Raw genomic sequence first — 27930 nt, 5'->3', positions numbered from 1 at the left:
GAATGACACCGTCATACTTTACAATCACACTTCATAGAACCCCTACACCGTGGGGCAGGCCATTTGAGTCCACACCAACCCTCCAAAGAACTTCCCACCCAATCCCATCACTCTTTGCTATCCCTGTAACCCTGCATTTCCCATGGCCAACTCACCCTGACCTGCACGTCTTCGGATTGTGGGAGGAAACCAGAGCACCCGGAGGAAACCCACCCAGACACGGGGAGAAACTCCACACAGGCAGTGGCCAGAGGGTGGAATTGAACTGAGGTCCCAAGCACTGTGAGGCAGCAGTGCTAATCACTGAGCCGCCATGATGGCATGATTGCAAGAGCCAGCTCCACAAAGCCTCTTTTCACATTTATTTTAAACTCTCCAGCAGCAGTGAGCCTGTGAGCAGGAGCCTGTGTGAGCTGCGGAGTGTATAAAGGGGAAAGGGAGCCTGCAGTCCAAAGGCTGAAACCTTCAGTATGAAAGCTGTGGGGTCCCGTTACCAATGATCTTCTTGTTGATCGCAAGTCAGTCTATGAACAGGGTTGGATGCTGGAATGGAGTTTTGTCATGACATCTGGCTAATTTGGCAGGGTAATTAATGACAGTCTGCTTTGATATGCCGGTAGTGCCTTGTACGCTGAAGTAATATGAGCCAGCATAAGACTTGCTGACGTGTGGGGGAGCTGGATGGAGGTGTGCTGTGATATATGACTGAGCTTTGGCTAGTGTGATAAGCACACCAGCAAAAGTGTGACATGTACAATGCCAGAAACAATCACAGTCTTTCAGATCTGACTCCTCATACAATCTAAATGTTGAAAACAAACACTGAAGCATGTTTCACAATCACATCATGGAAATAAGACATGGAGCAAGTGCTAATTTTACAGTATGTGACCGTGAGGCCTTATTTTTGAGCTAGTTATGTCAACTAAAAGGGGAGAGCTGCTTACTTCTTCATGGGTGCGAATCACACAAAGTTTTTGTTTACTGATTCATAGGCTGAGGGTGTTGTTGGTTAGGCCTGCATTTATTGCCCACCAGAGGGCAGTTGTGAGTCAACCACATTGCTATGGGTCTGGAGTCACATGTAGGCCAGACCAGGTAAGGTCTGTAAGGTAAGTCTCCTTTTCTAAGGGATGCTGATGTGAACCAGATGGTTATTCCTGACACCATCTGTTGTGGTGGTGATTTGAACCTGGGTCCCCCAGAGCATGAGCCAGCTTCTGTGGATGAACAGTCCAGTGACAGAACCACTAGACCACCATCTCCCCTTAATGACATGACTTAAGCCCTATTAAGGACATTTAGATCAGTAATTGACAGGTCAACTGTTTATTTTAATCCAGGCAACATCTCAGATTGGCCAAGATCGATTTGAAAGCAGGGACTGGCTTCTGTGGTTGATTGGCATCTCCCAGCCCTTGTTTCTATCTTACTTTCTCATGTCAACAGGCCTTCAGGACCAAATGCAGAGCCAAGACCTGATGGCTGGGATTGACCTGATTGTCCAGAAAATCTAAGGTCAAAGTTGCCACGGTCTACCAGGTCAGAGTGCTGCTGTCTCATTCCAGAGAGGCAAACAATTGGTGGTGGTTTAACCTGAGGGTCACCGTGCCTCAGTGAGGGGAGACAGGGGATGAGATAGCTTTGGCAAATAGAGCTAAGGAGAATCCAAAGGGTTTTTACAAATACATTGAGGACAAAAGGGTAACTAGGGAGAGAATAGGGCCCCTCAAAGATCAGGAGCATCACCGTTTCGGGCATAAGCCCCTGAAGAAGGGCTTATTCCTGAAACGTCAATTCTCCTGCTCCTTGGATGCTGCCTGACCTGCTGCGCTTTTCCAGCAACACATTTTTCAGCTCTGATCTCCAGCATCTGCAGTCCTCACTTTCCCCTCAAAGATCAGCAAGGTGGTCTTTATATGGGGCTGCAGGAGATGGAGCAGATACTAAATGAGTATTTTGCTTCAGAGTTTACTGTGGAAAAGGACATGGACGCTATAGAATGTAGGGAAATAGAAGATGACATCTTGAAAAATGTCCATATTACAGAGGAAGAAGTGCTGGATGGCTTGAAACGCATAAAAGTGGATAAATTCCTAGGACCTGATCAGGTGTATCCTAGAACTCTGTGGGAAGTTAGGGAAATGATTGCTGGGCCTCTTACTGAAATATTTGTATCGCTTGTGTTTGTATCATTGAGAAGGAGAATCCCTCACGGTAACCTCAGCAGGTGTGGGAGTTGAACCTCTGCCATTAGCGTCACTCTGCCACAACCCAATCCTGATCAGCAAATCTACCACACGGTAGAAGTGGCTCAGTGCGGTCACAAGACCAGAAAATATAGGAGCAGAATTAGGCCATTCAGCCCATCAAGTACGCTCTGCCATTCGATAAGCTTCTCATTTTCCTGCCTTCTCCCTGCGATCTCGACCCCCTTACTAATCAAGAACCTAGCTACCTCCATCTTAAATGCAATCACTGACTTGGCTTCAACAGCCCTCCATGGCAATGAGTTCCACAGATTCGCCATCCCTCTGGCTGAAGAAATTCCTCCTCATCTCATTTTGAAAGGATCATCCTTTCACCCTGAGGCTGTGCTCACAGGGTTGGCCTACACCCTCCAACAGGGGTCTTTAGGGTTTATGGTAGGAGTGGCTGATAGTGACTCCAGGCACTTCCACTCAGCTGCTCGCACTACGTAACTCCAGGAGACTTCTGTAAGGTGTCGTTTTGCTGTTTCCAGGGATTCCCTTTCCTTCAATCACCCTACACTTCAATCATTAACTTTGACAGTCACCTTCCCTCGTCTTCGGTGACCCCTCTGCTTCAGATACCACCAACACCCCCCTCAGACACCCTTTCCCCTTCAACTACCCTCCTTCCCTTCAGCCACTTCAATCACTCCAACTTCAGTCAGCCAGCCTCCCAACCCCAACCCCCCCGACCTTGAGCTCAGTGGTTCACACTGCTGCCTCACAGCACCAGGGAAGCAGGTTCAAATCCAGCCTCAGGCAACTGTCTGTGTGGAGTTTGCACATTCTCCTCATGTCTTCTTGGGTTTCCTCCAAGTTTCCTCCCACAGACCAAAGGCGCTCAGGTTAGGGTGGATCAACCATGCTAAATTGCCCACTGCATCCAGGGATATGGTGGTTTGACCATGGGAAACACAGGAATAGGGTGAGACACTCTTCAGAGGGCTAGTGTGGACCAACTGGGCCAAATGGCCTCTTTCTTCACTATAGGAATTCATTGGTTCCATGACTCACTCCAGTCCCACTACGTGATCTCTAAAACTGCTGTGAGCAACATTCCCTCTTTCTTTGGGGTACACTGGTGATTCACTTAAATGCATAGTGTCTTTAAATGCGCATGCACTGCTGCACACAAGCAACAATCTCATGGGAGCCAACCTATGTTCAACCTGCGCAGACTCCTTTCTCTTTGAAGATTTCCTCTGAGCTCTGCCTGCCTGCTTGTTCAGTCCTGTGGCTGGACAGACACATTTCAATCTTACCGAAGGCCGTGAACATTAAACAGCAAACACTACCACTGCTGAATGTAGTGATGACTGCATCACAGAACTAGGAAAGAGCCTGTTTAAACTTGATTGAATGTCTATCTAAGTGTTTGAAGAGGGTAGTGAAATTTCAGAGGGCTTTTTTCTCTCAGTATGAATGCAATTCAGGAGCAGTTGGGTCTGGAACTATCCAAAGCAGAGTTGTTGTTGGATAAGTGGCAATTTGCAGTGAGCAGGTGTTTTTGCTGAAATTACCTAAATCTTTGAAACGTCATTTTTGTATTTGCATTACAAAACGCTTGTAATGCAATACGCTGTTTGCAGTGAAGTGACACCATAGCAATTCTGATCACATCATTGCAGATGTCTGTGTTTACGTACATGGGCAAAATGTCTTCCAAATACCTCACCATGGCAGCACCAATTAGTTTTAGAGTCAGTGTTGTACAGCACAGAAACAGACCCTTCAGTCCGATACATCCATGCTGACCAGATACCCTAAATTAATCTGGTCCCATTTACCAGCACATCCCTCTGAACCCCTCCTATTCTTATACCCATTCAGATGCCTTTTAAATGTTGCAATTGTACCAAAAATTTCCTCATTCCATACACGCACCACCATCTGTGTGAAAAAGTTGCCCCTTAGGTCCCTTTTAAACCTTTCCTCTCTCACCTTAACCTTATGACCTCTAGTTTTGGACTCCCCTATCCTGGGGGAGAAAAAAAAAACCCTTCTGTAAAAGCATTACAGCAGCTGGAGATTGTCAGAAGTCACATGACATCAGGCCACAGCCCAACAGGTTTATTTGAAATCACACAAGCTTTTGGAAGACCTGATGAAGGGGCAGCGCTCTGAAAGCTTGTGGTTTCAAATGAGCCTATTGAACTGTAACCTGGTGTCATGTGACTTCTGGAGAAGCACAGCCGGTCAGGCAGCATCTGAGGAGCAGGAGAATCGACGTTTCTAGCATAGGCCCTTCATCGGGAATGCCTCCATTTCTCCTAGTCGGGTGACTTCTGACTGAATTCATCCCAATTATTTAGGAGATTGTTCCTATCTCACACAGCTTCTGGAAGCAACAGGAAGTATATCATGTCTGGATGATGGACCTTCGGCCTCCCCTGGTTGAACTGAGTACTCCTGAGGAGTTGGATTAGGATTGTAGAGACACGGAATTGTCTCCAGGGTCGTGTCTTCTGCTTTTTCTGGACATTGGAGTTGGGAGAGGGTGAGTGGGTGCAGCAGGGAAGGGATACAAAGAATAGTTTGAAGCATTAGGCTCAACATAACCAGTGGAAACCTTGGACTTGATAACTTTGACAGGCAAAGGTAAATCAAAATACTAACATAAACGCAAGCACAATGGTCCAGATATTTTGGAATTAGATTCAATCCCAGCCTAGCTTGATGAAAAGGAAATTTCTAACCTTTTAGGAATGGTGCTGGGGAATCCTACCTATGTTCATATTGAATATGTTCCCAAAACGCTATGTTAATAAACGGTCATTGCAAGGTGCATCACAGAATAAGTGAATGGATAGTGAAAGCAAAGGGAGAAAAAGTAGAAGTCAAGAGTGGTGCAGAAAAGAGGTTTAGGGATTTTGTTTTAAAGGATAATAGAGGGGTAATTGGTTCATCAAAACTTGACCATCACCTACTGGCCTGGATGGGCACTGTTGCTGCAACACTCAAGAAACTTGACATCATCCATGACAAAATAGCCCACTTGGATAATGCTGATCCAGCACCTTTCATCATTCACTTCCTCTACCATCGATGCTCTGTAGCCGCAGTGCATACTATGTACAAGAGGCACTGCAGAAGTTGCCCAAGCCTCCTTAGACAGCACCTTATAAACCCATGACCTCTACCAGGTCCAGGGTCAATCACCGCTTTTTGTAAGTTCCACTCCGAGTCACATGCCTCCCTGACTTCAGACTACATCACTGTTCCTTCATTGCCGTTGTGTCTTACGTCCTGGAGCTCCCTCCCTAATGGTACTGTTGATGGAGCTGGACTGTTCAAGAAGGCATATACTGGATTAGTGGTGCTGGAAGAGCACAGCAGTTCAAGAAGGCAGCTCATCAGCACTTTCTCAAGGGCAGTTAGGGATGAGCTGGCTTAGTCAGCCACACCACATCCTGTAAAAAAAATAAGTAAAGCTTTAGTACTGCATCCCAGACATTAGATTTAGGAGAGACATTAACAGTTAGTTTAGGAAATAGAAGATAGTAGGGAGTGCTTTTTAAAGGTTGGCTCATTTTAAAGCCAAGTTATATTTTGCCCCCAATCCATATTGCATCTAATCTGGGAGTCACTGATGATCTAGGTGTTTAAGATGGGGCAGTGCTTCATTAGACATTTCAAATATGCGTTTTCAAAACAAAACTTTGAAAAATACCATCAACTGTGTTCGCCCCAACACCTTAATGAATGCATTCAGTGAACTGCTGAATGTCCTCTCCAATAGCTGCTCCCACTGAGAAAAAGATCAATTCCAGACATTGCTGGAAGAACTCAGCAGCTCAGGAAGCATGTGTGCAAAGAGAAAGCTGATTTAACGTTTCGGGTCTAGTGACCCTTCCTCAGAACACCCTTCTTCTTCTGTTCTGAAGTAGGATCACTGGACCCGAAACGTTGACGCTGCTTCTCTCCACGGACACTGCTTGAGCTGCAGTGTTTCTCCAGCAATTTCCTATTTTGTTTCTGATTTCTAGCATGCCCAGTTCTTTGGGTTTTTTTTTGGTTGGGGGGGGGGCGGGGGGGGAATGAGTTCCTGATTGGCTATTTGAATGAATCTGGCGATTTTCTAACATCAGAAATGTGGTTGAAAACTAAACAGGTGGAAGTCCAATCCTGTTTAGTACCCCTACCTGTGTGTCCCAACTCACCCCTGATTCCTGCCCCATAACATGTGCTGACTCTGGTCTACAATTAGTCTCAGTGTTCAAAACTATCATCACATGCTCAACTCTAACATAACACGATGGTTCCCTTTAAATATAAAAACAGTGGGCCTTGATACACGGTGATTGTGGTGAAGGAAATACCTTTTCTTTCAGGATATTGACTCTCTATAGTAATATTTATGTTTTACTCTGTACTTGTTTAAAATCGCACATCTTCTTCCGGACTTTTGCAGCTCAGTGGGACAGGCTTTACTTTAGTTACAGTTAATGCTTTCTTTGCCATCTCAGCCTTTACCATAACAGAGGTTACCAACGCTTCCTGCCCGGTGAAAATGGCTCAGGGATGTTACCAGTCATAGCTGCAGTTGTCCACGGGTTCGCTTCCTTGGAAAAGTAAAGGAAAATTATAATTACAGACTCGTCACCATTTGGGGTCTGCTCAGTTCTCGCCTTGTGACAGCGAATATGTCGGAACGTTTCTTGCCAGCTTGTCAGCGTTCGCTAGGAGGGATTGTCTTGTTTAAAAAAAAGAAACTTTTCTCTTGCTTTGTAGTTTCCCCCCCGCTTCCCCCCACATCGTTGACCTCACAGAGACTGATGTGTGCAGAAATAATACCATGTCTTCAGCTAAGTGGATTTTAAACACCTTAAATCAGAAGGCAGTGCAAAGAGTAACTTGTTCCCTTTGAAGTTGCAAAGCAGCAGAAGCATGATGTAATGAATGGAGAGAAATGAAGGGTTTTCACACAGGTTCATCAACATTCCACTGTCTTTAAATGTCTTGGCTAGAATGCTTGCACAGGCTCAACAGTGGATTTTTAACCTTCAGCCCAGATTCTCCCATTTGGATGTGAGTCATTTTAAATCTCTACATCTGATCAATGTAAAATTCCCTCTCAGGGCTAAATTGCAGCTGGGGCACACTGTATGATCTGTCAGTTGGTGGTAATTTTCCGGCAGGGTTGTAACTCATAGCCGTGAGCTAAATGACTGCAAACAGCTGCTTTACACTAGCCATCCCTGCGTACTCCACACCCTCATACCTTAAACCCAATGGGCACACAATCTGCGTCATGCTTAGTTAGATCCTTTCGCTTGTCAATCCTGAATGAGCCCACAAGAACGGGCATCTGCCCATCCTCACAAGCAGGCATGCTCTGCTGTCGCTCTGAGTGGTCCAGTCTGAACACGTACTAAAGCAGATGCAAAGGTTTTACCTTTCAGACGTCGCTGATTATAACCCTGTGTCAGAGATTCTTTTGGCTCAGCTCTCTGCTTGTGATCTGCCTTTGGCTTTTTGAACTGTTGGAAGCTGTGTAAACAGAGTGGGTGTGAGAGTGAGGTTGCTGACCTGATGGCTAGGACATGCCATTAGTTAAAAGGAATCAAATTTAACCCTTGAGTCGTCAATGCCAGATTCATATTTAATCCTTCAGCCACGAATGCCCATTTTGTGTATAATCTTTTAGCCAGTTTCACATTTTACCCTCATTTCACCAACACCAGCTCCATTTTGCCTTACTTTGTTTTCTAAATATTTTGACTTTAAAGTTTGGTCCTCATAATTGAGTTTTACTTTGGCTGAGAGGTGGGAGTGTGGTGCTGGTGGAAGAATAAACCTTTGCATCAACAGACTTCTGTTTCTCTCTGAAGTTTGGGATTTGCAATTTTCCTCTCCATGCAAAGTGAAAGAAACAAGACTTCCGCAAGAAATCAGAGTTCACTCCCCGAGCACAAAGGACTATTTTTCATTTTCTTTTGTGTTGGACTGGGGTGGACAAAGTTAAAAGTCACACAACACCAGGTTAGAGTCCAACAGGTTTATTTGGAAGCACTAGCTTTTGGAGCACAAGTGGTTGAAGCAGCACTCCGAAAGCTAGTGCTTCCAAGTAAACCTGTCGGACTTTAACCTGGTTTGTGAGATTTTTAACTATTTTTAAAATAGTGAATTTTCTCATATGGCGTGAGGTAGTGTCTCGGGTTGAGGGTACACATGACCAAGAGCTATGGATGGTGTCTTTTAATGTAGGGAGACTGTTGCTCTGAAGCTGCCACTTCAGGTAGGTGTCCAGGAGGCTCTTCCATGGTTACGGCCTGTCGATAGTACGCAGAAAGGTTTTACAGGTTGATAATCGAGCATGTGTGCCTGTTTATGATACACCTTCCAGACTGTAGGGATTCTATAATTCTATGATACAGGTTGAGCCCACCTAGACTTTCCTTAAGGCAAGCTACTCAATTCATTTATGTGGTAAATCTGTTCTGAATGCATTTCCAGTAGCTTCTGTGAAGCAGAGGCAAACCACCCCCGCCCTCCCCCCCCCACCCCCCTCCCCACCCACTGCCAAAAGCAAATGGTCATGGTAGATGAGAGACCCAGCAGGATGGGGCAACAGAAGAATCACACAAAGGACCAGCTCAGTGAAAGAGAAGGAGCTGGCCATGCAGACACTGATAATCAAATGGCTTGGGAAGGTAGATCCAATGAAGGGACAATTGACAACAGACAATAGACAATAGGTGCAGGAGTAGGCCATTCTGCCCTTTGAGCCTGCACCACCATTTATTATGATCATGGCTGATCATCCTTAATCAGTATCCTGTTCCTGCCTTATCTCCATAACCCTTGATTCCATTATCCTTGAGAGCTCTATCCAACTCTTTCTTAAATGAATCCAGAGACTGGGCCTCCACTGCCCTCTGGGGCAGAGCATTCCACACACCCACCACTCTCTGGGTGAAGAAGTTTCTACTCATCTCTGTCCTAAATGGTCTACCCCGTATTTTTAAGCTGTGTCCTCTGGTTCGACACTCACCCATTAGTGGAAAAATGTTTCCTGCCGCCAGAGTGTCCAAACCTTTAATAATCTTATATGTCTCAATCAGATCCCCTCTCAGTCTTCTAAACTCAAGGGTATACAAGCCCAGTCGCTCCAGTCTTTCAGTGTAAGGTAATCCCGCCATTCCAGGAATTGACCTCGAGAATCTACGCTGCACTCCCTCAATAGCCAGAATGTCTTTCCTCAAATTTGGAGACCAGAACTGCACACAGTACTCCAGGTATGGTCTCACCAGGGCCCTGTACAGCTGCAGAACAACCTCTTTGCTTTTATACTCAATCCCTCTTGTTATGAAGGCCAGAATACTATTAGCCTTCTTCACTACCTGCTGTAGCTGCATGCTTACCTTCATTGACTGGTGTACAAGAACACCCAGATCTCTCTGTACTGCCCCTTTACCTAAATTGATTCCATTTAGGTAGTAATCTGCCTTCCTGTTCTTGCCACCAAAGTGAATAACCATACATTTATCCACATTAAACTGCATCTGCCATGCATCTGACCACTCACCTAACCTGTCCAAGTCACCCTGTAACCTCCTAACATCCTCATCACATTTCACCCTGCCACCCAGCTTAGTATCATCAGCAAATTTGCTAATGTTATTACTAATAGTATCTTCTATATCATTATATCTATATATTGTAAAAAGCTGCAGTCCTTGCATTGATCCCTGCAGTACCCCACTAGTCACTGCCTGCCATTCCGAAATGGAGTCGTTTATCACTACTCTTTGTTTCCTATCAGCCAACCAACTTTCAATCCAAGTTAGTACTTTGCCCCCAATACCATGCGCCCTAATTTTGCTCACTAGCCTCCTATGTGGGACTTTATCAAAAGCTTTTTGAAAATCCAGGTACACCACATCTACTGGATCTCCATCGTCCATCTTCAGAGTTACATCCTCAAAAAATTCCAAAAGATTAGTCAAGCATGATTTCCCCTTCATAAATCCATGCTGACTCTGACCTATCCTGTTACTACTATCCAGATTTGTCGTAATTTCATCCTTTATTATCGACTCCAGCATCTTTCCCACCACTGAGGTCAGACTATCTGGTCTATACTTTCCTGCTTTCTCTCTCCCACCTTTCTTAAAAAGTGGTATAACATTAGCCACCCTCCAATCCGCAGGAACTGATCCCAAATCTATCGAATTCTGGAAAATAATCACCAACGCATCCACGATTTCTCAAGCCACCTCCTTCAGTACCCTGGGATGTAGACCATCAGGCCCCAGGGACTTAGCAACCTTCAGACCTAACAGTCTCTCCAACACCAATTCCTGGCAAATATAAATTCCCTTAAGTTCAGGTCCTTCAGCCACTGTTATCTCAGGGAGATTGCTTATGTCTTCCCCAGTGAACACAGATCTGAAGTACCAATTCAATTCTTCTGCCATTTCTTTGATCCCCGGAATATATTCCCCTGTTTCTGTCTTCAAGGGCCCAATTTTAGTCTTCACCATTTTCTTGCTTTTCGCATACCTAAACAAGCTTTTACTATCCTCCTTTATATTTTTGGCCAGTTTACCTTCGTGCCTCATTTTTCCTCTGCGTATTTCCTTCTTAGTAATCCTCTGTTGTTCTTTAAAAGCTTCCCAGTCCTCCATTTTCCCACTTATCTTTACTATGTTATACTTTTTCTCTTTTAACTTTATATGTTTCTTAACTTCCCTTATCAGCCACGGTCACCCATGCCTCCTCCTAGGATCTTTCTTCCTTTTTGGAAGATCCTGCAACTTCTGCATTATACACAGAAATATCCACCATTGTTCCTCCACTGTCATCCCTGCTAAGGTATTGCACCATTGAACTTTGGCCAGCTCCTCCCTCATAGCTCCATAGTTCCCTTTATTCAACAGAAATATTGTCACTTCCAATTGTACCCTCTCCCTCTCAAATTGCAGATTGAAGCTTATTGTATTATGGTCACTACTTCCCAATGGCTCCTTCACTTTGAGGACCCTGACCAATTCTGGTTCGTTGCACAATATCAGATCCAGAATTGCCTTCTCCCTGGTCGGCTCCAGCACCAGCTGTTCTAAGAATCCATCTCTGAGGCACTCCACAAAGTCTCTTTCTTGAGGTCCAATACCATCCTGATTCTCCCAGTCTACCTGCATGTTGAAATCCCCCATAACAACTGAAGTAACATCTTTGCGACAGGCCAATTTCAGCTCCTTATTCAACTTACATCCAACATCCAGACTACTGTTTAGGGACCTGTAGATGACTCCCAAGAAGGTCTTTTTACCCTTAGTATTTCTCAGCTCTATCCACACTGACTCTACATCCCCTGATTCTAGGTCCCCCCGCGCAAGGGACTGAATATCATCCCTTACCAACCTGGCCACCCCACTCCCTCTGCCTGTCAGTCTGTCCTTACGATTGCATTAGTTGGGCCAAAGGGCCTGTTTCCCAACTGTAGGGATTCTATGATGGAATGAAAAATGAATATTTTGAGAGGGTAAGAGTAGTCCTGAAAACTTTGATGGCAGTTAGACCAATTTTGAACAAGAAATGAGGATTCTCCAGGCCGATTATCAAGTTGTTGGGACATATTGTTGTTCAAGCACCAGGCATTACAGCTGATCCTCAGGGCAGCCACAGCGGTCAAACTGTTCCAATCATTCAGAAATCTCCAGAGGTACATGGGTTCTTGGAAATGGTCAACCAATTGGGCAAATTCTTACCACATCACACATATAAAATGACCATTGGGATGACACCTCAGGCATGATTGAGTGCAGAGTTGGAGCAAAATTTAGCAGAAGCCTTATGAGAAAATAAGAGAAATGTTTATCTTGCGAGGAATTCTACCTCATTGTGATCCTGAACTACCATTCGGAGTAGTGGTAGATGCATTGCCTCTTGGGTGAGGGGGGGGTGCTATTCCAAGTGCCACCGATGATAGAAGTTTCAGGTCAGGTCTAAAATGAGACGATGCTTCAACAGAACGCATGCAGGGAAATGATCAAGTCAAATCACTACATTGTTAAACATACCAATAGTACCACAAGAGGAAATGGGTGAGAACTTTAAAGAGCCATTTTGCCATGCATCTAGAGATGGAATAATGGTACGTTATATTTGAGAAAGAAACACTAGCCGCTACGTGGGCTTGCAAACATTTTAAAATTATAAGCCATTAGTAACATTGTTAAACACCAAGGAAATAGTGAAAATGCTACTAAAGGTTAGCAGATTCAGATTAAGCCTCACACAGAATGTATTCAAGGAAGTTATCAAACCAAACCATATGACTATGTTGTTAAAAATACCAAAAGTACATGAACTGCAAGATGGTGAGAACTTTATTGATAAAACAGAGGCTTTCAGATCGTTGCCTGCAGCATCAACAAAACAGCAAGCAATTAGATGAGCTCAGTTAGATAATGTCACTTCTCACTGGAGAGAGGAGACAGGAAGAAGATAAAGGGATGTGCATTAGTTTCGGTGAAAAGAAAATCATTTATAGGCTGGAAACCGAAAGAACAGCGGATGCTAGAAATCAGAAACGGAAACAGAAATTGCTGGAAATACTCAGCAGATCTGGCAGCTTTTGTGGAGAGAAATTAGAGTTAGCGTTTTGGGTCCAGTGACCCTTCCTCAGAACACAGGTTACTCAACCTGAAACATTTATCTCTGATTTCTCTCCACAGATACGGCCAGACCTGCTGAGGTTTTCCAGCAATGTCTGTTTTTGTGTCATTAATAGGATGGATTAGTTATCCAGACATCTTGGAAGAGAACATGAACAAGGGATAATGATTCACAGACTTCAACTAAAAAGTTGGAGAATACAGATTCTTAACTACCTCCGAGGTAATTGTGAAGAAACTCTGGCTAACTGGTGAAACCACTTGTGAGACAGAGATCTACGAGGGATATGTTGGAACATTGCAAATATTGTATACCAACAATAACATGGGGGAGGTGTAGAATAAATGGTTAACTTTTAAATATGTCAATGGTAAGTCAAGTTAGGAAAGATGATCCTAACGATAGATGCAACAGTATACAGTGTATGTTAAATTGAAATGCACGGAGCTAAATGTTATGTGAATAAGCATTTACTTTGGGCACCAGCAATCTCTCTTTAATAAAACATCTGAACTCCTGTACAATAACATAATTGCCTTGAGAAAGTGGAATATGCAATAAGCTTCTCAAATCTGCCAGTTTCCCCTCCATGTTGTTGAATAGACAAACACAAGAGGGCATATTTGTGGGGAAGTCAAAAGTTTGAGCGCTCCAATTTTGGAAAGTATTTTGAAACAAGTCAGCAGATTAAAAGCAGTCAAACTTTTCATTTCTTTACCAGCAATTACTTCCTCTGAATGGATTGATGCTGGTCATGCTTCAGCTGTCATTTATCAGAATTTCATATTTGGAAAGCCACTGGCTTTCGGAATTCCTCCACTATTTCTCAGGATATCCCACTGAACAAACAGGAAGTACAGTCATTGGCACTTTGAACTCCACACTTTCTCTTACCCGGCTGTTATTTTGCTCCAACTTGAGTTAGCTGCCACAGAACTGATTGGAGCCAAGATGTTACATCAACTTTTTCGATGGATATTATAGTATTTAAAGGAAATTTCCCAGTGTAGTCACAGGGTTGAGTGATTTCAGCTTTGAGACCTGATTGGATAAATTGGGGTTGCAAATTGGAGTTCTGAAACTCGTCTGCAAGCTACTTGGGCAGCATGGTGGCTCAGTGGTTAGCACTGTTGCCTTGTAGTCATAGGGATTTGGGTTTGATTCCACCCTTGGCTGACTGTCTGTGTGGAGTTTGCACGTTCTCCCCGTGTCTGCGTGTTTCCTCCCACAGTCCAAAGATGTGCAGGTTAGGTGAATTGGTCATGCTACATTGCCCAAAATGTTCAGGGATGTGTAGGTTTGGTGCATTAGTTAGGAAATGTAGATTAACATGGTTGGGGAATGGGTCTTGGTGGGGTACTCTTTGGTGTGGGCTTGTTGGGCCAAAGGGCCTGTTTCCACATTGTAGGTCAAAATCAATATCAATATTCTAATATTGAGAGGTTTAGATCAGGTTGGCAAAGAAACTCTTTATCACAATTTAGTGATTGTAAAATGTTAAAATCCTCCAATAAAGGATGAAACTAAACTTCCTAAACAACCCCAATTGAAGGAAACAATGAGCCTAAACCTTTTCTTAAAATGCTCGTTTTTTTCTTATTTTTTCATGCAACATAGTTGTCACTAGCTAGACCAAGATTTAGAGTCATAGAGCCATACAGCATAGAAACAGACCCATTCGTTCAACCAGTCCATCCTGAACGTAATCCCAAACTAAACTAGTCCCACCTGCCTGCTCCTGACCCACATCCCTCCAAATCTTTCCTATTCATGTATCGATTCAAGTGTCTTTGAAATGTTGTAATTGTATCCATTTCCTCAGGGAGTTGCAAACCATGCAAACCACCCTCTGTGTAAAATAAGAATGCCCCCAGGTCTTTTTAAAATCTTTCTCCTCTCACCTTAAAAAATGTGACCCCCAGTTTGGAAATCTCACCCTAGGAAAAAAGCAACTGCCATTAACTCAATCTATAATCCTCATTATTTCATGAACTTCAATATGGTCGCCTCTCAACCTCCTACTCTCCAGTGAGAAAAGGTTCCAACCTGTCCAGCTTTTTTTTCAATAACTCAAACCTTCCGTACTTTGCAACATCCGGGTAAATCTCTTCTGAATCTTCTCCAGCTTAATAATAAAGTTCCTATAACTGGGTGACCAGAACGGGACATGGTATTCTAGAACATCATAAGAAGCAGTGAATGCTCTTAGTCTTTTTCCCAGGGTTGGGGGATCGAGGACTAGAGGGCATCAGGTTAGGGTTAGAGGGGAAAGAATAAAAGGGAACCTGAGGGGCAACTTTTTTGTACAGAGGGTGGTACATATATGGAATAAACTACCAGTGGCAGTAGCTGAGGCAGGTTCATTCACAACATTTAAAAGACATTTGGACAAATACATGGATAGGAAAGGATTAGAAAGATGATGCAGGGAAATGGGGTTAGCGTGGATGGACAGTTTGGTCAGCATGGACCAGTTTGGGCCGAATGGCCGGTCTCTGTGCTGTAGGTCTCAATGTCTCTTAAGGGGCTTCACCAATGTCCTGTACAATCTCAACATGACTTTGTTGCCCATTCCTAATTGGCCATTTCAGAGGGTAGTTAAGAATCGACTGCATTTCTGAGAATCCAGAGTCACACAGACCAGACCGGGTGAGGGTGGGCAAATCTCCTTCCCTGAATAGTTTGGTGAACCAGATGGGATTCACAATCCATCATAGAGACGAGCTTTCAATTCCAGGATTTGTAAATTGAATTGGAATCATGCCCCCCCTCCTCTCCCCCCCCCACCCCAGTCTGGGGCTCTAGATTACATGACAGGGAGACTGCCGCAACATCATGATCTCACCTCTGTAGCAATCAAACTAAAATCAACATATGTTAAACATGAACTAACAGGCAAACCGCTTTCAGTAGGAAATATAAATTGCACTTTAAATAGCTGAGACAACACAGATAACTTTCACAAGCAACACTCAATAACAGCACTCATCACTCATCCGACCACTTGATAACAGCCTCGGACACAGTATACTCGGTTCTGTTTAAAAACATCCAACCAGTTCATCAGGGTAATAAAAGTAAAATAGGGTGCAGGCTTCAAATCTGAAACAACACAGAGAAAACTGGGGAAACTTTTTTTTTATTTCTGAAGAAGAGTCGCACTGCACTTGGAATGTTAACACTGTTTTCCTCTTTCTGTAGATGCTGCTGAGTTTCTCCAACCTTCTCTATATTTGTTTCAGCTCTTCGCACAACATTGTTTTTTAGTTTCAGTCCTTTCAGTTAGCTCACACACTGCTTCTCCGAGAGCCACTGTGTCTCTTTCTGTTTAAGAGAAATCAAACTTGTATTTGCACAATTCTGACTACAGGCTTACTCCTGATCTACTGAACAATTTTTTTCTTCCCAATTAACTCCCAATTCCTGAACAATTGAAAGCACAGATTCATTTCTCAGAAGTCTCAGAGGTCAGGAAAACCAGTTCAGACTTTTCTCCCCAAAATGAGTCGATCAGAGAATGGCTCAGTGGTTAGCACTCTTACCTCACAGTACCAAGGACCCTGATTCAATTCCATCCCCAGGTAACCGTCTGTCTGGGTTTTGCACACTCTCCCTGTGTTGGTGTGAGGTTTCCTTGGGGTGCTCTGGTTTCGTCCACAGTCCAATGATGTGTTAGTTAAGTGGGTTGGCCTTGCTTAAGTTCCCCCATGGTGTGGAGGCTATGTGGGTTAGCCATGGGAAATGCAGGGATGGGTCGGGGAGGCTTGGTGTGAACTTTATGGACCAAATGACCTGCTTCCACACTGAAGGGAATTTTACAAAATGGAGGAAAACTATGAGGAAGAGCAAGTGGAATGAACTGAAGAACTTAAGCAGAGAAATAAAGGCTGGTGCACAGGATAGAAGTTTTGGCAGCATTGCTAATGTACAGAGAATAAAGGTTGGTCTAATGTGAAAGAATTCGATTTTTATTTCCATTTATTATGTCAGTCCTTCTGCATGTTCAAGGGGTCACCAATCAACATGATAACTGAGAACCAATTTGGAAATATTAGTTGAGCACTATTTGTTTGGTTTGTCGCCTGAACTGCAGTCTGGTTACTAAGTTCAGAGACAATAACCACTTAAAACAATCTAACTGGATGGCTTTGCACACAGTTCACATTTTGAACATTTACTGTACAAGTTTTATGTTTGATTAAACCACCTTGGTCTCAGCTGATCAAAGACAGAAGAGGAGAAACAAAGACAGGCGTGTATGTTAAGTAATAACTTTTAGAATCTCAACACATCCCCAATGCTCTACAGTCAATGCTGCCCATTTTTATGACGTTTATAATGGCTGTTATAAATAGGCAATGGTTGTTTGAGTCAGTCAGAAAGAATGGTGCTGTGTAATTTTCATACAACAGACTAATTTAAAATGCAACTTGCATATGCAATGGGTTATAAAAGCTACTTAATTGTATAATTGCAAGGACAGTGAAATGTTCTTGAACTTAGTGCAACGTCAGTGCAGCATCATCCATGTTTAAGGTTGAAAACATTCTTTGGTAATCTCTTCAATAGCAATTTATTTTTCTGAGCAATAACTCTTCATTTGGGTCAGTGTGGACTTGATGGGCTGAGTAATCTGTTTCTAGACTGTAAGATTCTATGTTCTGTTCCAAAGATGTGCAGGTTTGGTGGATTAGCCATGCTAAATTCTCTGTGAGTTAGCCATGGGAAATGCGGAGATACAGGGTGAGGGAGTGAGTCTGGAAGGGGTGCTCTTCAGAGTATCATGCAGACTCGATGGGCCAACTGGCCCCTTTTTGCACTGCAGGAATTCTATGATTTTATCCAAAATGTCTGCTGCACAGACTGGACCAGTGACATCAATGGAATGTAAGGCTGTGTACTGGGATGTATAGCTTACTTCACCACATCCCATGTGCAGTGACATCAACATCAGCGCACACTAAGCACTTTGACTTCTCAGGGTCAAAAGGAGGTCACAATTGCTTCTTAATGTCCTGGCTGAAATAAATGAAGACAGCAGTCACAGGCTGGTCCATGGGGGATAGCCCCAGCCTGTTCAGCCCCTCTCTATAACATAAGCCCCTCAAGGGGAGGTGATGGAGAGTGGTATTATTGCTGGCCTGTTAATCCTGAGGGCCTCCGAGCATTTTGGAGACCTGGGTTTGAACCCAGCCATGGTGGATGGTGGAATTTGAATTCAATTTAACATCTAGACCTAAGAATCTAATGATGACTGTGAATCAATTGTCAGAAAAGCTATCTGGTTCACTAATGTCCTTTAGGGAAGGAGACAGCCATCCTTACCCGGTCTGGCCTAGGTGTGACTCCAGACCCACAGCAAGGTGGTTGACTCTGGGCAATGATACTCTCATCCAAAAATGGAACAAACTCTGGCAACGTCCTTGTAAATCTTTGCTGAACCCTTTCAAGTTTCGCAACTTGATAGGAGGGATTGTCCCACTTTTATTTAGTGTTAATTCATTTTTGAATGTATGCCGTGCATTTCCCTGGAGGCTTTCCCTTGTGGTGCCTGCAGGCTCCTCCCTCGGATTCAGTCTGGGCTGAGTGGGTCGGAGAATGTGGGCAGCAGTCCCGGTTACTCCCTTTCGGTCATCTGGTTTGGTCCCGGTTTGGTGGCAGGTCATGGCTGCTGCTCGTCCTTCTGACGGTGAGCAGTGAGGTAGCTCCCATTGCCATGCCATCTTCCTGTGCAGTGCACTCTCCGCTCAACCGCACAATGGGATGGAGAGCAAATGTGGTCAGAGACAAAGGAAACTGCAGATGCTGGAATCCAAAGTAGACAGGCAGGAGGCTGGAAGAACACAGCAAACCAAGCAGCATCAGGAGGTGAAGAAGTCGACATTTCGGGTATAACCTGAAGGACGGTTACGCCCTAAATGTCGTCCTCTCTACTTCCTGATGCTGCCAGGCTTGCTGTGTTTTTCCAGCCTCCTGCCTGTCTACTGCAGAATAAATGTGACTGGTATTTTGATTTAATCCCTGCCCTCGCCTTCACTTTTGTGATCACACAGCATTGCCCTTTGATGTGAAGGGCACTGCTTGTCACTGGCCATTCTGGTGTTTCCTATCTTCCTGGTGGTGGAAAATTAAAAGATTTATACACCTTTTGTCTTTCACTGTGTCTCCCACCTGCACACACACAACATGGGTGCTGGGGATAAAAATAAACACTACTGCAGTTAGGTAGTAGTATGGGCAATAGATTAAAAAAAACACAGAAGATTTAGAATCTCCTCAATTTAAGAAAATTTAAAAAGAAAATAACTGGTTGAGGTTTAGACACCCTGATGAGTTGTCTTCCCTTCTATTCAACCTCAATCCCAATTGTCATGCAAATGCTTTGTTAGGGAGTTCAACCCAGAAAACACTCATAGATGCTTTCCTTTATTGGTCAGAGTATTGAGTACAGGAGTTGCGAGGTCATGTTGCGGCTGTACAGGACATTGGTGAGGCCACTGTTGGAAGATTGCATGCAATTCTGGTCTCCTTCCTATCGGAAAGATGTTGTGAAACTTGAAAATGTTCGGAAAATATTCACAAGGATGTTGCCAGGGTTGGAGGATTTGAGCTATAGAGAGAGGCTGAATAGGCTGGGGCTGTTTTCCCTGGAGCGTCGGAGACTGAGGAGCGACTTTGTAGAAGTTTATAAAAATCATGAGGGGCATGGATAGGATAAATAGACAAAGTCTTTTCCCTGGGGTGGGGGAGTCCAGAACGAGAGGGCATAGGTTTAGGGTGAGGGGGGAAAAATATAAAAGAGACCTACGGAGCAACTTTTTAACACAGAGGGTGGTGCATGTATGGAATGAGCTGCCAGAGGAAGTGGTGGAGGCTAGTACAACTGCAACATTTAAGAGGCATCTGCATGGGTATATGAATAGGAAGGGTTTGGAGGGATATGGGCCGGGTGCTGGCAGGTGGGACTAGATTGGGTTGGGATATCTGGTCGGCATGGACGGGTTGGACCGAAGGGTCTGTTTCTATGCTGTACATCTCTATGACCCTATGACTCTTATCTGACACAGAAAGATATTAGTTCAAGCTCCTAGCTCAGCCTATAATCTTTAAAGCAAAATATTAAACTGAGACCCTCTTTGAATACTACCCCATGTATGAGCTAACATTTACCCCAACCACCATTGTTTGGGATCGGAGTAGGATGCAATCACATTGCTGCCTGTTGAGTCATGCTGTATATAAATGTGCTGCTGATTTTCCTACTCTACAACAATACCTCTCTTTAGAAGTAATGTATTGCTGAAGAACAAGACAGGGAACCGAAACGTGCTGCCTTGCATTAATCAGGACAGCATTGCAAGAATGCCAAATCTCAAAGGGAAGCAAAAAATTATGCCACAAGTAAAGATAGTGCCAATGTGTTGGCAAGTGGATTCTGATTGGTAGAAACATTGCCAGGAAGACTGCATCGGGAACAGCCACTTGCTATGTTTATGTTCAAGTTTAAATTAAGAAGTAGCAAATTAGCTACAGACCACTCTAGCTTGTGTTGAAATGATGAAAAGTGCTTTCAATTTATGAATCTTTTCTTTACTCTTTCTGTCCTGGATCTGTGGTTGAGTTGCTTCATCATCTCTGACATTCTTAACTTTCTGCAGATACATCATTGTTTTGTCTGTCTACCCTTGACTTGTTTACATGAACTTTATCCCCCATGGATCAGCCTGTGACTGTTGCTTCCATATATTTCAACCACAGCATTAAGAAGCAATTGTGACCTCCCTATGATCCTGGGAAATCGAAGTGCTTCGGTAGTAGTGGTCAGAGACAGAATATCTGAGGAGACCTCTGCTTCTCCTTCCTGTTAAGAATGAAACTGCAAAATGATCAGAGTCCCACAAAGTTTTACACTTTTTCTACCTGCGTAGAAAGTTCGGCCCAAAAGGAGCAAATTTCGAACTTTCCCAAATTTGACTAGTTAGGAGATTCTGATAATGGAAAGACAGAGTAATGAGATAGAACAACCCAAACAAAAGAGAATTTTAATCAAACAATGAGTTCCCCAGCAAACAATTCCCATTTGGTCACTTTTTTTTTACCAAATGCACACTGGGAAAGTGGAAAAACACTTGAATATCAAGTTTGATGTGAACTGGAATCCCTGACTCAGCAAAGCCTGTGACATGGTCTCAATGCCATATGTTGAAAACCTGTGAAAAGCAAGAACCACATACTTGGCTAGTAGATGCACTGCAAAATGGCAGTGGAGAGGCTAAACAGGACTTAGCACAACAAGTTTGGAGAAAGTCATAGTCATAGAGTCATACAATGCAGAAACAGACCCTTCAGTCCAGCCAGTCCATTGACCATCATCCCAAACCGAACTGGTCCCTCCTGCCTGCCCTTTCTGATTTTATTTTGTTTTCACTTCAGGACTGTGTGGGAGCTGAACCATGTAAAAAGAACTCATCCAACATCGATAGGAAATGTTGGACTGAGAATTGTTCTTGGAAAATGTGCAGACCCCGTGTGGGTTTCCAAACTGCACAGAATTAGAATTATACTGAGAAATATTAAAGTGAGAAAATCTGGAATAAAGCTGAGGCAAATTCTTCTTCTTCTCTTTGTTCCTCCACTCCTGAGATGAACTGTTTTGCCGTCATACTCATTTGTTTGCGATAATTGCTGTGTTTATTTAAAGTGACTGGACAACTTTCTGATAATTAATCCATCCAAAAGGGACCTAAAATAAAGAATGCTTGACTCTTTGCGCTGGACGTGTCTTCAAAGCTGAGTATTTCAGTGATCCAGAGCAATAGCCAATGGGAAATGGAGGTGTTCCTGAACTGGGAAACTGGCTGATGATAGGAACATAGATGGTATCAAACATTATCACTTTCAGACATCACTATCTGATTAACCAGGAATGTTTGCGAATGCTTTGAACTCGGCACAGTTAATTACAATGTTCACATGCAATTTGGAAATTTGATTTGTAAGTCAGTGATTTCCCAGGAGTGATGTTTCTGGTTTGTTGATGAGCATTAGATTGCATTCCTTGTTGTTAATCCAACGAGCACCCAGAAAGATAAAAAGGAGAATGAGTTTTCTCTTGATGCCCCTGCCTTTCCCTCCTAGATATTCTGCAAGTGCTTGGTTAATTATTGCTGTCTTTTTTTTTAAGCTGCAGCCACAAGAAAACAAAATGCGATTCTATTAATTAACTTTCTGCAACCAGGTATTTGCCAGGAATTTGTGTTATCTCTGAATGAGGGTTCGGGAGAATCCTTCTCAAGATGCCGTGAGTGGCAAGGAGTTTAATTATGGGCTTGAAGTCAACCACGTTCATAGGTAAACTCAACTTACTAAAGCACCTTTAATTAGAGCCTTTACAAGGCCCAGAAAAGATAAACTGTGGACGTATTCCTGAAACTCGATTTATCCTCAGGTTACTTTCTGCAATAGGCCTGTTGAGGTGCTACAGCCTGTGTCAACAAATCTCTGAAAGATTGCCTTTCACCTACTGAGCTGAGTTTATAATTATAATGAAATTACAAGTTGGGGAGGCAGTGGTTCAGTGGTAATGTCATTGGACTAGTCATCCATAATGCCAGCCTAATGTTCCAAGACATTATATGATGGTATGGCAGATGTGAGACTCAAATTCAATTTAAATAGCATCTTGAAGTGCTCAATGAAAAGTGCGCTATTAGGAAGCCCAAACAATCTGAGGTAGTAATGGCCTAGTGGCATTATCACTAGATTTATTAATCCAGAGACCCAAGTAATCCACTGGGGTTCAAATCCCACCATGGCTGGGTTTGATTTGTGGCATATGTACCACACTTCAGCCGTGGTATATTGCTGATGAATGAAGCCATCAGGATAGAATCACAAGAATGCCAAATCTCAAAGAAAAGAGATGTACCTTACATGATTGAAATTAAATCCAAAAAAATGAACCCCAGAATTAAGAGTTGAATGGTGACCACTGTCGATTGTTGGGAAAACCCATCTGGTTCTCTAATATCCTTTAGGGAAGAAAACTGCCATTCTTACTAGTCTGGTCTACATGTGACTCCAGACCAACAGTAATGTGGTTGGCTTTAAGCTGCACTCGGGGATAGGTAATAACTACTGGCCTAGACAGCAACCCTTTCATCCTGTGAAAAAGAGGTATCTTGGAGTGCTTGTCCACAGATCCCTGATGGTAGTGGAGCAAGTTAAAAAGGTTGAATCAGTAAGCTTCTGGGATTGTCAGTATTGACACAGATTATAAGAGCAAGATGGAGCTGTATATCATGTTGGTTAGGCCACAGCTAGAATACTGTGTCCAGTTCTGGTCCCTATGCCACAGGAAGGGTGTGATTGCACTGAAAGGGGTGTAGGGGTAGACACCAGGATGTTGTCTGGGCTGGAGCACTTTAACTGTGAAGAGGGGCTGGAAAAGCTCGGAGCAGACAAGGTTGAGGGGGAACCTGATAGAAGTGTGCAAGGTTATGAGAGGTGTGGACAGAGTGAATAGTAAACATTGTTCCTCCTTAGTCAGAGGGTCAATAACAAGGGAACATAATTTTAAAGTGAAAGGCAGACAGTTTAGATGATATTTGAGGAAAAACATTTTAACCCAGAGGATGGTGGGTGTCTGGAATGCATTGCCTGGGAGAGTAATTAAGTCAGGAAGCCTGACAACATTCTGGCAGTAGTACCGAAGACTTGTATTCCAGAACATGCAACATTCCTCGTCAAACTGCTCCAGTACAACTGCAATACTTGCATTTACCAAATAAGGTAGAAAATTGCCCAGATATGCCCTGTTCGCAAAAAGCAGGACAAATCCAACCAAGCCAAATACCATCCCCTCAGTCTACTGTCACTCATCAGTTGGACGTGGCCATCAACAGTTGCTATCAAGCAACACCTGCAAGGAATTAACCTGTTCACTGACATTCAGTTTGGACCCCTCCAGGGCCACTCAGCTCCTGCCCTTGATACAGGCATGGTTCAAACGTAGATAAAAGAGCTGAATTTCAAAGGTAAGTGAGAGTGACTCTTCTTGTATCAGGGCTGCATTGACCAAATGTAGCATCAAGAAGACCTAGCAAAGCTGGAGTCAATGAGAATCAATGAGAAAACTGACCGCTGGCACAAAGGAAGATGGTCATGTTGGTTAGAAGTCAATCATCTCAACTGCAGGATATCTCGGAGCTCCTAAGGGAGTGTCCTTGGCCTAACCATTTCGACTGCTTTATCAATAACCTTCCCTCCATTGTAAGGCCAGAAGTGGGAAGATACATGGATGTTCAGTACCACTTTTAACCCCTTTGATGCTAAAGCAGTCCATGTCCATGTCCAAATCCAGCAAGACCTGGACAATATTCAGGCTTGGGTTGAAAAGTGGCAAGTAACATATGTGCAAGATAATGACCATCTTTGAAAAAAGCGAATCAAATCATTAACCCTTAATGTTCAATGGCATTGCCATCGCTGAAGCCCTGATAGTCATTATCCTGAGAGTTGTCTTTGATCGGAAGCTGAGCTTGAAGAGCCATATAAATGATGTGGAGACTTGAGCAGCTCAGAGGTTAGGGGTTCTGTGGTGAGTAACCCCAAATGCCTTTCTCACCTTCCCCAAGACACAAGTCAGGAGTGTGATGAAATACTCCCCACTTACGTGGATGGGTGCAACTCCAACAGCACCTGAAAAGGTCCATGAGATCAAGGGCAAAGCCACAGCTAGATCTCCATCCAATGCACCAGCTTCACCACTAACACTCAGAGGCAGCAGTGTGCACCGTCAAGCAGAACTCATCAAGAACTTTAGATTAGAGTACTTACAGTGTGGAAACAGGCCCTTCGGCCCAACAAGTCTACACCGACCTGCCGAAGGACAACCCACCCACGCCCCTGCATTTACCCCTTACCTAACACTATGGGCAATTTAGCATGGCCAATTCACCTGACCTGCACATCTTTGGACTGTGGGAGGAAACCGGAGCACCCAGAGGGGACCCACGCAGACATGGGGAGAACGTGCAAACTCCACACAGTCAGTCGCCTGAGGCGGATCTCTGGCACTGTGAGGCAGCAGTGCTAACCACTGTGCCACCGTGCCGCCCACACAACCTCTACTGCCTTAAAGAACCAAGTGTGTGGGGAACACTACCACCTTTACGTACTCCACTAAGCCTCACATGACCCTGAATTGGAACTATACCATTGTTCCTTCTGTGCGGCTATGTAAGAATCCGGGAATTCCCTTACCAATAGCAAACAGGGTGTTCGCACATTGCCTGGGCTGCATCAGTTCAAGAAGGCAAACCAACACCACCGTCTCCAAGGCAACCAGGAATGGGCAAATAAATGCTGCCCTTGCCAGCAACATCCGTATTCCAGGAATGAATTTTTGAAAGGATCCATGTACTGGAAATACACGACAGCTTTAGATGTTGAGCGCAGAGATACTCACAGTGCATCATCTCTGAAGTCGTTGTGAAATTAATTATGTCAAGCACTAACTCCTTGACAGGGGGCCCGCTCTCTAAAGGGTTATAAAATTATGACGGGCATACAGAAGGTGAATGGCAGGTGTCTTTTCCCTACAATGGGGGATATCAAGACTTGGGGAAATATTTTTAAGGTGAGAGGAGAAAGATTTAAAAAGGCTATGAGGGGCAACATTTTTTTTAACACAGACTTTGGCTCATGTGTGGAATGAACTTCCAGAGGAAGTGTTGGATGCAGGTACAGTTACAAAATTTAAAAGACATTTAGGTAAGTACATTTTTCAGCAACATTCATGACATCTCAGATGCTAAAACAGTCCATGTTCAAATGCAACAAGATCTGGACAATATCCATGCTTGTGCTGACAAGTGGAATGTAACATTCGTGCCACGCAAATGCCAGGCTATGAGCATTACCAAAAACAGACAATCTAACCACCACTCCTTGGCATTCAATGGTATTACCATCACTGAATCCCCCACTGCCAATATCCTGGGAGCTATCATTCATCAGAAACTCAGCTGGACTCATCACATAAACACAGTGGCAACAAGAGAGGATCAGAGGCTAGGAACACTGCAGCAAGTAACTCACCTTATGATTCCCCACACCCTGTCCATCATCTGCAAGGCACAAGTCAGGAGTGTGATGAAATACTCCCCGCTTGTCTGGATGGGTGTAACTTTAACAACACTCAAGAAGCTTGACGCCATCCAAGCCAAAGCAACCCACTTGATTGCCACTACACCAACAAGAATTCGCTCCTTGCACCATTGACACTCAGTAGCAGCAGTGTGTACTATCTACAAGACCCACTGCAGAAACTCACCAAAGATCCTCAGCCAGCACCTTCCAAACCCACAACCACTTCCATCTAGAAGGACAAGGGCAACAGGTACATGGGAGCACCAACACCTTCAAGTTTCCCACTGTGCCACTCACCATCCTGACTTGGAAACATATCTCTGTTCCTTCACTGTTGCTGGGTCAAAATCCTGGAATTCCCTTCCTAATGGTATTGTGGGTCAATCCACAGCAGGTGGACTGCAGCGGTTCAAGACGGCAGCTCACCACCAAGGGGCAACTCAGGACGGGCAATAAATGCTGGGGCCAGCCAGTGACTCCCACATCCCACAAAATGAATAAATTTAAAAAAACAAGAAATACTTGGAACGATATTGAGATGAGATAGAGGAAGAGGTCCTGACCATTGAACAGAATATTGAGTCCAGAATAGGATGTGAACGATAAAGGGTTGCTCTTTAAACGTGTGTGGAATGTTGTAGGGACATGGCAGCAAGTCACAAACAGACATATTAGATTGGGAGAAAGTAACAGATTGAAATAATGAGCAATAACAAGGTCAGGGTCATTCATACTTACTCAGGGCTTGTTACTGTTTAATAACGCTGGATGAGATTATGATTGTTGTAGAGTTCATGTCTTTTCATTTTCCTCTTATTTTGAATTAGGAAAAAGTGCACTTTGCAACAAAAGACTGATGAAGGAGTTGCTGTACTTTCAAAAAGCAAGTCAATGAAACTCACTGTAAGGTTTTGTTTACACAGCTGCTTTGTTTAGATAGTGAAGGATGCTGGCCTTGCACCAATGGCCTGCAAAGTGGGATTCGCTCAACAATAGGTTATTGATTGTGGATTTGCAGCCATTTGTGAATACCAAAGGACATCAGCCTGACAACTACTAGCTGATTGACTCTTAGGTAGCTAAACAGCTTGTGGGTGTGAACGATATTGGCAGAAGCTTTTGGACAGTTGAAACATTAGTTTAGATCAGATGCCATACAGCGTGGAAGCAGGCCCTTCAGCCCAACAAGTCCACACCGACCCTCTGAAGAGTAACCCACCCAGACCCATTTCCCTCTGACTAATGCACCTAACACTATGGGCAATTTAGCATGGCCAATTCACCTGATCTGCACATCTTTGGAGTGTGGGAGGAAACCGGAGCACCTGGAAGAAACCCACACAGACACGGGGAGAATATGCAAACTCCACACAGACAGTCGGCCGAGGCTGGAATCGAACCTGGGACCCTGGTGCTGTGAGGCAGCAGTGCTAGCCACTGAGCTACCATGCCACCCCATTAGATGGTGTGTTTCTCTCACTTCAGTAAAATGTTGAAAGCCTGAAGAAAACCAGATTATTTTCTCCTTCCAGTTGCAGCAATCTATTGTTTTTGACCAATAAATCAGAGACCTTTTAATTTGTGAGCCAGTCACTCTGTCCGTCCTATGAACAAAATAGTGGACTTGAATGAAAAGGTCACAGAACTGAAAATTTGGGACTCTAACTAAACACTTCATTAACTCCTGAGGACAGGTGCTGTTGAACTCTTTCTGCAGTTTTATTTTTTCTCCATTCATAACACCGATTTTATTTTCTTTGCCTGCCTATGTCTGTCTGAATGTGTGTGTATGGGTCTGTAAAAGGTAGGTAGAACTTGAACGAGTAGCATTGTATGTTATCAGTTCAAAATTGTAATAGATTTGGGAAACTGTGAGGTTATGCATTTTGGCAGGAGGAATAGA

The sequence above is a fragment of the Chiloscyllium punctatum genome, chromosome 11, assembly GCF_047496795.1.
Source record: "Chiloscyllium punctatum isolate Juve2018m chromosome 11, sChiPun1.3, whole genome shotgun sequence".
NCBI classification, from domain to species: Eukaryota; Metazoa; Chordata; class Chondrichthyes; order Orectolobiformes; family Hemiscylliidae; genus Chiloscyllium; species Chiloscyllium punctatum.
The sequence above is the reverse complement of the archived record's forward strand: the minus strand, read 5'-3'. Positions refer to the sequence as shown.